This window comes from Neovison vison, chromosome 3, assembly GCF_020171115.1.
Source record: "Neovison vison isolate M4711 chromosome 3, ASM_NN_V1, whole genome shotgun sequence".
NCBI lineage: Eukaryota > Metazoa > Chordata > Mammalia > Carnivora > Mustelidae > Neogale > Neogale vison.
Genome location: NC_058093.1, coordinates 202991782 through 203004190, shown reverse-complemented (window position 1 = coordinate 203004190; position 12409 = coordinate 202991782).

Genomic DNA, 12409 nt, shown 5'->3' with positions numbered 1-12409 from the left:
GGTGGAGTCCCGCTTCTGTACATGGGGAGTAGGAGCAGTCCTTCTCTCTGCGCCCCGCCCGCAGTGACACCCCAGGCTGGTGGCACTACCCTGCCCGTGGGGCCAACAGGCAGCTCTCTGGGCTGGATCCTCCCTGCTGCCTTCACAGAGCGGCCTGGCGGCTACTCTTCCCAAAGCTCTGGCAGGAACGCCACGCAGCTCTCCTGGAAGCTCCTTCACCTGTACTCGGGACCCTTATCCAGGCCCCAGAACGTGCAGGCTCCTGACCCTGAACTGAGGCCAGCAGCCACCAGAACTGGGAGGGACCTGGGGTGTCCTAGCCAAGCACCTTGCTTTTCAGGGGAGAGGTCACCCACATCACCCCTAAGGTCACTTTCCGTGCCCTCCGTGCTCCAACACCAGCTACGTCTGCCCAGGGCCAGAGAGCAGCAGCCGCACAGAATGCCCGCCCTCAGCAATGGTGGGGGGGGCGGCAGAGGGGGACAAGCGGGGCTGTAACTGCACAAAAGGTCGTAAGTTGCAATGGAGGAAGCGCGCAGGACAGGCCTGCTTGGGGGTGGGGTGGGAGTGGCTGTGGAGGCAGGGGTGCTGGAGGGAGCCCCGCCCAACTGGGAAGGGGATCGTCAGTCTCAACTCCAGGAAGGTCGGTGGAGTTAGGAGTGGGTGGGTGGAGGTGGGATTTGCATTTGAAAGACGTCACTGGGCCCCAGAGGAAGAGAGCCCCCCTCCGTCCCTTAAAACTGGGTACACCCAGTTCCCCCCCCCATGGGCCCTGCTGGGGCCCTGCCAGGTTCCTGTCCTCCTCTGTCTTATTATGGTCAATGCTTTTATCCTCATTATTCCCATCTGGCAATCTGTGCACTCACTGAGCTGGTCCGGAACCTCCCTGTCAGTCCACAGCATGGTCCCCTGGGGGCACATTCCCAGCTGGGGGCCGGTTCAGCAACAGGACCCTTCACCCTACTGCGGCTTGCTACTCTAAGCGACCTTCTGGGCCATTAGGTGCCACACAGTTTGCATTTTTGTGCCTTTGGGGGTGACTTCGCTGTTGAAAACAGCCCCCTAAGGGCGCGGGGGAGGGCTGTCCGTGTTCCTGAGCACAGGGAGGCTGTGGCGGAGCAAATGCATCAGGGAGCTCCGGAGGCTGTCCGTGGCATATTACTGAACCAACAACATGTCTTAAGTAAGGTGTCTTTAAACAGAAGCATGTATCACGTATTAGATACGTATGGAGCGGTGACAAAGGCCTCACGAGCAGAGGCCCACAGAAACAGAGCCCTGCGCCTCCACGGCGTCCTGCTAATTCCCTGTTCCTCGCTCCTGGGGGCAAGCAGGGTACGCGTACCGCGACCCCAAACTGGCTGTGTGCACTGTGGCTCGGTGGCCTCATATAGGGAGGGTCTCTCACGCCCACGTTGACCCTAGGAAGTAGGTTATGGTCTCTGTTCGCACTTCACGGGAGTAGAAGCTGAGGACCAGAGACGCATAGGCGCCCACCCAAGGTCACACGGCTAAGTGGCCGCTCTCGGACTGAAGCCAGGCATCCCGGTTCCACCAAACCCACGTGCTCCTTGTCCTCCTGGGTCCCCAAGGCAAGGACTGAGTGCCGACCATCCCTGACCCCCACTGTCCTGCCCACGGCCTGGCAAAGCAGTAAGGACACTTACAAAGGAGGTTGAATGAACTTTAAGACCCACCTCACTCAACATGCGAAACCCCACCCCAGCTACCCACCCACACTGGGCTCCGAGGCCACTGCCACCTTCTACAACAGGCATGACAAACGTGTCATTTCAAAGGGCCTGGTGCTGCCTCCCCAGAGCCTTAAGGCCAGAGCTGGGGGGGTGGGGGTGCTGTGATCATTTAGTAATGTCTGTCACAAACGCTGGGGTGGAGGGTGGTTTGTGAATCTTCAGACAGACAAAGTCCACATTCTTGGGTCACCATGACTTCAAAGATGTCAAACTTTCAGGGCGCATCGGTGGCTCGGTCGTTAAGTGTCTGCCTTCGGCTCAGGTCGTGATCCGAAGGTTCTGAGATCGAGCCCCACGTCGGGCTTTGGTGGGAAGCCTGCTTCTCCTGCTTGTGTCTCCACTCTCCCCGTGTCTCTCTGTCAAATAAATAAATAAAATCTTTAAAAAATATATCAAACTTCCAGAAAGTTAAAAACCTTACAAATATGGAAAAAGCAGGGGCTGGAAGTTTATTGAATTCATTAACAAGGAAACCGCAGGATGGTAGAGATGGTTGCTGGTGGGGAGCAGGGGGCCCTGGCTGGCTCATTTGGTGGAGCACGTGACTCTTGATCTCAACGTTGTGAGCCTGAGTCCCACACTGGGTGTGAAGTCTACTTAAAAGCAAAAAAAAAAAGAGAGAGAGAGAAAGACACGGTTGCTGAGTGGAATTTGAGGAATCGGTTATTTGCAGAGATGTGAAGAAGAATAGATTGGCTGGTCAGAAATGTTCCTTGTTCTCCAGGACGAACATTTAACCTGCGATGATCTTTCTGCATCCCAGAAACCGACAAGTTTGCACGGAGATAGTATCGCAGACCCAGAGCCTTCAATCAATGGGTAACAGAAACCCAGAACGCGCAGAACCCCTCCAACAAGGACTGGCAAACTTACATGGAAGGGGCCAAACCCAGCCCTCCTCTTGATTTTTTTTTCTTCCTTTTTTATTACGGTAAAATAAACATAACTTGAAAACTGGCATCTTAGCTTACAATTTAAGTGGACAGTTCGGGGGTATTAAGCACATTCACGCCATTGTCAGCCACCGCTGGGGTCCACCTTCAGAACTTTCTCATCTTCCCAAACTAACACTCTGTCCCCACTAAACATGGACCCCGCCCGGCCCCTGGTGCCCACCATCTGCTCCGTCTCTAGGAGCCCGAGGGCTCTGGGGCCCCCGGGTAGGTGGGATCAAACAGCTTCGGATGATGACCGGCTCATTGCCCTCAGCGTCGAGTCCCCAAGCTTCATCCATGCTGAGGCCGGGGTCCGAAGTCCCTTCCTCCTGAGGCTGAGCGGTAGTCCACTGTAGGGATGGACCACGTTTTGACTGTCCACTTGTGCACTGATGGACCCTGAGGTCCTTTCCACACTTCAGCTGTTGTGAACTACGCTGCTACGGACACAGGTGTGCAAATGTCTTAGATCCTGCTTTCCACTCTTGGCGGCGTACCCCCAGCTGTGGGATTGTTGGCTCATACAGGAGCCCTATTTTTAACCGGTTGAGGGAGCTCCTCGCTGTCTTCCAGAGCGGCTGCCCCAGTTTGCTTTCCCTCCAGCAGGGCAAGAGGGTTCCAGGTTCTCCACGTCCCCACCAACACTTGTGATTCTCGGATTTTTTTAAAAATAGGCGAGTGGGTGTGAAGCGGCTTCTCCCGTGGTGTTGATTTGCATTTCCCTGGTGACTGGCAATGCTGAGCGTCTTCCCCTGTGCGTGGGGCCTCTGTCTTCCCGGGAGACACGCCTGCTTGAGCCTTCGGCCAGTTTCTAATCAGGTTGTTGGAGCTGTGGTTCTTTATACATTCTAGACGAAACCCAACAGCGTTCCCCTTTTCTCGAGGCGGCTGGTTTAGAGCTGCAGCTGCAGAGAGGAGGAGCCGGGGGTCTGGGTGGCCTGTGGAGCCATGTTTCCACCTGGCTTCATGGAAGCCGTGGGCCCACCTCGCCTTGAATTTCTAAACCATCCTCGGATGGGCCTGGTCAAGGACCCTGTGGGACACGACGATGAAATAGCAGGTCACCGCCCTTCCTTACCAGCTGTGGGTCATTCTCCCCAACAGCGATGGTGGGTCCAAGCAAAGCCCCAGGAGCTCCACTCAGTTCCTGCCCATCCCCGTGACCACAACAGCTGGGGTGGGTCTGCTTGTCAGATGGGACTGAAGCCTGCGGGCAGGAAGGTGGGCTTGGGAACTGCAAAGACCCCTGCTCTGGCCCTGACCCCCACCCCTCCCGTTGCGCGTAGGGTTGGGGGGCACTTAGCTACCTCCCTGGAAGATGGGCGAGGTCCGGGAGAGAATTAGGAGAACAATATACCAGAGCCAGCTTCTTTCCTCCAAAAGGACAGGGCACCTCCCTGCCCCTGGGGCCCAAGCTCCTGTCAGCCCCTGAGCTCATTCTGGAAGGCTCTTTGTCTTCCTCCAGAGGCATTTAGGCAAAGCTTCTCAGAGCACAGGCTGGCGTTCAGGCCTTCAGACTTTTTTTTTTTTTTTTTAAGGTTTTATTTATTTAATTGACAGAGAGATAGCACAAGTAAGCAGAGAGGCAGGCAGAAGAGAGAGAGAGAAGCAGGCTCTCCGCTGAGCAGAGAGCCCAATGCAGGGCTCGATCCCAGGCCCCTGAACAAGAAATGAGCTGAAGGCAGCCACTTAACCAACTGAGCCACCCAGGCGCCATGAGGCCTTCAGACTTTGTTTAAGCAAAGGAACTGCCCTCCCCCCACCCCAAACTCTGCCCCTGGAGCCAGTATTGTCTCTAAGCGTTGGGAGGGGGTGGGATGGGAATTTGCCTCTTGAACTGTCTAAACAGGAGGAGAGTGACAGCCTGAGGGCTTCCAAGGAGGCTCTGGGCCACTTTCAACCCAACACCTGCCCCCCTAGGCAGAGTAATTCAACACATCAACTTCGTCAACTTCGGTGACAACCTAGCAATCCCCCAGCCTGGGTACTCCCAGGAAGTCCCAAGAGGAAAATGATTGGGAGAGCTGAGGGCCCAGAACTGGGAACCCACGTCCCTTAGCGGCAAAGAAGAAACAAATTGCAGGACGACTTCTCAGCAACCGGAAGGACTGGACAGAGGTCTGGGCCAGCAGCCGTGTGGACCAGCCACTGCGCGGTGACACAAAGGCCCCTGCGGAGGGCGGCTTCCCGGCTGGCTGGTGGCTGGGAGGCTCCGTGGCTCCCGGTGCTGGTGTCAGAACCCAGCTCGTGCTCAGGGGTGGGAGGGCCCGTGGGAAAAGAGCGGGGCCCTCTGGGGGTGACGGAAGCGTCCCGGGCTGACCGGGGTGGAGCTGGACACTTGGCTTCACACAGTTGTCGAAACGCACTGAACTGGGGGATTAGGGGGCTGAGTCGACGAGGTGTCCGGTGTCAGCTCTGGGCCATGATACCAGGGTGCTGGGATCAAGCCCCGCATCCGGCTCCCTGCTCAGCGGGGAGTCCGCTGGAGTGTCTCTTCTTCTGCTGCGCGCTCCTGCTGCCCGTCTCTCACAAATAAATTAAAAAAAAAAAAAAAAAACCTGCAGCGAACTTGTGCCTTTCATCATGACTGAATTACACCCTGTGCAGCTCGCTTTGAGGGGGTGCACTGACCCACAGAGTGTGCGCAGGAACCTGGAAGGCCTCCTGGGAAGCCAGAGAAACCATATCCCAAGGGCCACACCTTGGTGCATTCCAGGAACCTGAGATATCCCGACAGGGCAAATCCGGAGACGGGAAGCAGGGTGGTGGGTGGCAGGGGCGAGGAGGGAACGGCCTCCCACCCCGCACAGGGGCACCGCCGCGCTGCCCGGCCTCAGGGGCACGTCTGGTGCCAACGTCCCCCAGAGGGGGCCTGGGGGGGAAAGGAGGGAGCTGCTGCCGGGCCCAGGGACTCCAAGTGCCATCTGGCACCCTCCAGGCGCAGAGGGTTCCCGTCCGTGTCCTTCAGCAGCTCCCAAAGGAGACCAGGACTGGTGCCTGCAGAAGGCCTTCGCGGGCGCCCCGGTGTTTGCACCCTGCCGGTGGGTGACTCAGCCTGACTCCGAGGACAGCCACTCCGCCGATGGAGGATAGAGAGTCACGAGCCTTGCAGGACATCCTCAAGGCATGCAGAACCACCCTGGCGGCCTGAGTCACCACACGGCTTGGACAGGGAAAGGCCAGGAGCCAGGGTCTGGGCTTCCTCCACGCCCTGGACCCCAGCTCCAGAACTGTCCCAATGGACAAAGCTGTCCTTCCTCTACTCCTTGCTGCCACCCAGGTGTGTCTCCGGGGTGAGGCTGAGGCTCCCTCCTGCCTGGTGTGAGCTGGCCCCTTCCTTCTCATGCCCCTGCTCTGTGCTGCAGCGCCCTGGGTCCACCGAGAGGGGGAGGGGGCAGTAAGGAGGGTGGGGGGCACAGAAGTGCTGGGAGCTGCCATTTATACTCTCTGGCTCTGGACTGGGCTGCTGAATTCATGGATTTTCAAAGTATAAATGAAATCAGTCCAGCCTGATGATGACAACGTCCTGCAAATCAAGAGGCACGCAGGCAGCTAGGAGTTCAGTTAGAATCTTCTAGAAGACAACTTGTACAACCGTGTGGATGCTCATGTGTACTCTCCCCCGCACTGGCCGCCTCCAGCCACAGAGAGTCAAAGGTCGCGTGGGCACGGTCCATTTCTGCGGCGTATCCAGGACAGGAAACTGTGGAAACAGGCAGGTTGCTGGTTGCCAGGGCCCGGAGGAGGAGGAGGCCAGCGCAGAGCTACAGCAAAGGGGCCCAGGGCTTTACTTTGGAGTGATGAGCACATCCCGCAATGGAGCGGGTGGTCTCGAGCCCTGCGAACCGTCCCTCCAAGTCCCCAGGGAAACGGGGGGAGGGGTCTGAGGGGCTAGGGGAGGGCTCTGGGGCTCTGGTGTAAGTGGGGTTCCTGCCACCCTCCCCATTTGCGAGGTGAGAAAGCAAAGGCCGGTGTGGCCCAGGGTCTCCTGCTGGTACGTGCGGAGCTCAGAAGTTAACCCACCGGGGGCAGGTGCTGCCCATACTTCCCGCGGACGCCCCCAGAGGCTTCTGACGCGCCCTGTCTGGAGGCAGGCAGATGAGGCTGTGCTCCGTTTTCTTTAAGGTTAAAAAAAAAAAAATCTATAACTCATATACCATCCAATTCACAATTTAAAAACATCGCATTCAGGGGTTTGGGGGTAAATTCAGGGTTCTGCAGGCATCACCTCTGCTCATTCCCGATCGGTCTCGTCGCAGTGGGGGAACCCCCATCCCCACGACAGCACCGCGCTCCCCACGCCACACAGCCAGAAAGCTTCCTTCTTCGGGTTTGCCCATCATTCGGCAGACGCTGGCTTATCTGGCACCATGTGATGTCTACCGGGCTAGTCTACATGGTACCAAACCAGCTTCACCCCGCGTTACACCCTTGCTTTCTTTAACTGTCAGTTGACGGGTATTGGGTTTTTTCCCCACCTTTGGCCATATGGAAAATGTTAGTGCCCGGACTTTTTTCCTTCAGTGCCTGTGGTTCTTGGGGACATCACTTTGGAGAATGACCTTCACCGTCTAACAAAACTTCTGTTTCACTTATTATGGTGTATGGTCTGTCTCTGTCCCCGAATGAGAACTCCAAGACCTAAGGGACTCCCCCAGGACATAAACTGGCAGCTGGACCCACGGAGCCCTCAGGGGACGCTTGTGTGAATGGTCTCAGGCACGGGCCCTGTCTCAGCTCCCAGACCCCATGGACAGCATTACGAGTCCCCTGTATCCATCAGCTTTCTGATGGGAAACAGTCCTGCTCCAAAGAGCTGCCCAGGACATTAGTGAGGAGGCTACATGCAGGGAGCTGGGGCCTTGCACGGCCTGTGGGGAAGGGCTGGAGCTGAGGGGCCAGGGGTGGGGAGGCGGCAGGAACCCTGGTTGTAGAACTCAGAGCTGGGAGCCAGCAGAAGTAGGGTCTAGGGGCTCCGCCAGCCGCGGACCTTCCATTGGCCAAACCCAGGAGAAGGGACCAGCCTCCAGGAACCTGAGCCTGGCCTGCCATTCACAGGTCTGGCTGTAGGGGCACAGAGATGGCTCAGGACATCTGACTCAGGGGACAAAATGGAGGCTGGGGGAGATGAAAAGACACCCCCCCACCCCGGCACTGGGCAGAGCCAGGGCTCGGGCAGAGGCCACGAGGCCCTGGTCCAGGGCCCACATCTCCAACAGCATGGCCTCTCCAGGGACTCAGGGGCCTCCAGGATCGCAAGCCAAGCGTCCAGAGCCAGATTCCAGCCTTCTGACACAGCAGGGAAAAGCTCTCATGCAGGTGTGCGGGGCAGGAGCTCAGGTCGGGACAGCCACACCCACCATACCTGTCCTCCTCGGGACCAACCCTCCCTGCTTCCCAAGAACCAGGTGTGACACCTTAGGCAACCTACTTTTATCCTTTTTTAAAAATTGCTTTCTCCTGGGTACAAGCAGGCCCTGATCTCTGAGTGTGCCTCCACTGTCCCAGCTCCTGGGGCCGGGTACTCACCGACCTCCCGCCTTCTGGGGCTTCGAGGCCCGTCATCGGTTCTGGCTGACAGGTCGTCAGCGGGAGCAATGCTTTCTGCCTCTGGAACGGAGCTCTAAGGGCTCCCAAATGCTCATGGGGGACCGGGCGCAGCAAGCCCCCGCCCCCTCCCCGGCAGGGAGCAGGTAGTGGGACCAAGATACAAACCTGCACGGATTTGAGTGGCTGAGCTTGGGGAGCTGCTTGTAACCGCAGGTCACCTGGCCCGTCCTGATGGACCAGCGGGGAGTCATCCTCTGTCTGCGGTCCCGGAGGGGAGCCTAAGCGCCCCACACACGCACGCGCATACCCGACGGGTGATTCACAGAGTCAGGCGGCCCTCCAACCCCTGCGTCTGGCCTGACGTGTTCACTCAGCGCCTCCCGGCCCTGCCCTGCCGCCTGCCCCACCCCGCCTCACCTGCCTCCCGTGGCCTCGAGGCCCCGCCCACGCCGGCCCCAGCTCCTCCCCTGGGCCCTCCTGCGGGCTCACTCTCCTCTGCCGCTGGGCCCGGCCGCCTCAGGGGACTCCGTCCACGTCCACACTCCCACCTCCCACCCGAGCCAGGGGCCCAGCTGTCATCGGGGCAAAGGTGGGCAGGAAATAGGGGGCCGTGATGGATTCAAAGATTTACAAACCTATCCCGTGGTCCTGGACCGGGTCCTGGGTTGGACAGATGGACCCTGAAGACGTCTGAAGGGATGAAGGGGGCAGATTTGATGGTGGGTGGGAGTCACAGGACATCAGGGCACTTGCCCTCATCTCAAGAGCTGAGACAATGAGGTTGTCCTCTGGTAGGAAAATGTCTTTACTCTTCACGAGATAAACCGAGTACTGAGGGGTAACACGTCCTGATGTCTGTATTTTACTCGAAAACACCTTTGGCAAAGACAGAAATAAGTGAAACAACGTGGCAAAATGCGGCCAATCACGGAACCCACGTGCTGTGCATCCCACTTCTCTCGAGCCCGTAAATCTTCACGAAAAAGGAAAGATCCTGCACGAGAGAAAGTTAAGAATACCTAGTGTTATTGTGCACTCCTGTATGTTAACTTTTTCTTACGATTCAATGCACACAGAAAGCACAGCAGGACACCGCACAACCTTGAAACCGCTGGGGAGGGGGCATCCTGCAGTCTCAGCCTCTCAGCTGGAGGTGGCAGCGGCCTCTGTTTCGTGTCTGCCCTTCCTTTGTTGTGACTGTCAACCCGGCGACCCCAACACGCGTTTAAGTGCTCTCATCTTAAGGATAATTTTTACATCACTCTGCTCAAGACACAGGGTTTTTTTTTTGTTTTTTTGTTTTTTTTTTTAGATTTTATTTATTTATTTGAGAAGCAGACTCCCCGTGGAGCCAGGAGCCCGATGCGGGACTCGATCCCAGGACTCCAGGATCATGACCTGAGCCGAAGGCAGTTGTCCAACCAACTGAGCCACCCAGGCGTCCCTCAAGACACAGGGTTTTCCCAGACCTCAGAAGCTGTTGGGAGACCCCCGCCGTCCCCCCGCCCAACCCTGCACTTCCTGCCGGAGCGGGAGCCCTGCTGGTCTTGAACTTGATAGAAGCGGGTCACACAGAGCTCACTGTCCGGCCCCTTTCAGAGAGCACCCTCTCCATCAGGGGCACCCATTCCCCGGGGTTTGCAAAGCAATGCGGGCACATAGGGGGATACGGACCCATATGGGTTTGTCTGGGTGTCTAACTGGATGTATTTTCCAGGTCTGCTTGCTTGTGAGCTTTATAAAACTGGCGTCACCGTGTAGGACAAGACAACACAATAGTCCAAGAAAGTGAGAAGCTCACCCATGCGGGTGACTCTATACACAGGCGATCCCGATGATGGCAACGGCCGCGGTAAGCCCCTTTGGATCCTAGTACAGAAGCTATCCACGCAGTATTAAAAATAACAATGACTAATAAATATGTTAAAATACACACAGTAGGAAGAGATACAGACCGTGACCAAAATACGGTAAAACGTGTGTGTGGGACAGAAGCTTAAGCAGACGGGTTTCGTGTGTGGCTGGACATAAGTTTTCGGCTTAAAATAGACTTTTGCGACTGTAAGGTGTGTGTGGAGGTCAGAGGGTGACCAGGAAAAGTTCCTAGAGAAAGAAGAATCAAAGCAGATCCACGTTGAAACAATGGAGACAGGCAGGAGGACAGACAGCGGGGAAGACAGAGGGAGAGGGAGACAGCGCCTCTCCGCCAGGTCCTCCCGGCCGGCAGCCAGTGTGCCAAGTTGGGTTACAATCCCATCAGAGTCCCCGCAGATCCATCATCCTAAATGGATTAAATGCCTCTCCGCCGCGGAGAGGGTGGTGGATGAGAGACCCAGACCCAACTAGCTGATGGCTAGAATCCTCCTGAGACTTGGGGCCTGCGGTGGCCCGCCCAGGAGAGGAGCCATCCGGGGAGTCCGGAGGCTGCCCTGGGGGTTCCCATGGCGCACCTGTGCCAGTACCCACCCCCATTTCCTGAGCCAGCAAGCTGTCTTAGAAAATTCTCCGCAAGCTACGTAACGGACAGATGAGCAAATTCTTCCTTGTCCATCGGGCTTCCGCACTCTCCCCTCCAATCCCACGGGAAAACCCAGATTTTTCTCCCATTCACTTCTCTGTCTCAGTACTTCTCCTCCGTATGGGTGTCTTTCAATTTTTCTCTCAACTTCCTAACATCTGCCTGGTTCCCTCCTTGAGCAAAATCTTTAACACCTCTTGGTTTTTATAGCTCTGTGAGTCATGATTTTCCCTGTTTTGACCGTCTTTTAGCAATAGCACGGGGAGGGTGTCGCACATGCTTTTCTCATTCACCGTGGTGTGGACGAGCTCTGTTTCGGGCCGCGTATGGGACGGCCGACCCCCCCTGCTGCCCAGGCTGCCCCCCTTCCCCGCCAGCTCCATCCTGGAAACTGCTTTGCTCTGACCATGGCCCGACCGCTGGGTCCAGACTTGTACTGTTAATGTCTCACTCCTGGGGCTCCTCTGCCCCAGCCTGGAGGGGGGATAAGGGGGTCACTGCATGACAGGTCCCCTCTGGCTCCTCCTGCGTCCACACCCCAGACACCTGAAAGTGGGCTCTCAGCAAAAACGTGTTTGGAAGTCCACGTTCACAGCAGCTCGGGGCCCTGGGGTCTCCCTTATGCAGTGGGAGCTGTTGGATTTTCCAAGCTGCCCACCACAAGACCTCGAGTCTCGTGTGCTTTTTGTGGAATGTGGACGGACACTCAGGTCACCTGGAGAGGTGGGATCTGTCCCCATCCTGTGGCTCAGGGCGGCCCGAGACCTCAGCAGGAGCGAGCCCACCTGACCTCGGAGACAAGGTCACAGCAGTGATGCGGTCCCCCCACCTGCCGCCATATGAGGACCCGAGGCCCGTGGAGGGCCCTTGGCAGCTGGCACCACTGGCCCCCGGGCTCAGCCACTGCCCGGCTGCAAGTCTGGACAGCTGCCAGGGCAGAATGTTCTGTGGAGCCCAGAGACGTCCGGACACAGGACAGGAGTCCTGTTGCTGCTATAAGCCCTAAGATATGGCGACCGGTCACGGCATCTGGCAGATGCCCGTGGAGAGAGGGCAGTGGGTCCCAGGGTCTGTGTGCCGTGCCTCCCTCTCAACCCCGCAGACGCACCAGGTTCCTGTCGCCCTTCGTAGGCTCAGGGAGGGACAGCAGAGCCGGCAAGGGCCCAGTTCCCCACTGCAGGCACACGGCGGTCTGGGGCTGCTGGTTCGGCCCCCAGGGTGGGGCGGACTGCCCAAGCACATCCGATGGCCGCCCCCACATTCACCCACCAGACAGAGCCACGTGGATTAGCTCCAAGCATGGTCCCCTGGGTTCCACTCCCGGGCCCCTCACCCAGAGCCCAGCCCAGGCAGCTCGCAGCCCCTCCCCAAGGGAGACGCGACCATATGCCCTCCCCGCACGACATGAAGAGGATCCAGATGAGTGTGTATTTGTAAAGTGCAGAACAGGACCAGGTCAGTAAGATCGTACTCTTCTTTGGGGTGAGGAGCCCCCCGAGCCCCACAGCCTGCTTCCAGGGAGGTGGCAGGAGAGGGCGCAGCGTGGCCAAGGTCGGAGTCTGGCCTTGCGGCCCACGCTCCCACGTGTGTCCACAGAATGTCTGTGTCCCCCCGGAGTTTTCCGGTGGGCACCCCGCCCCCAGAGGAACGGC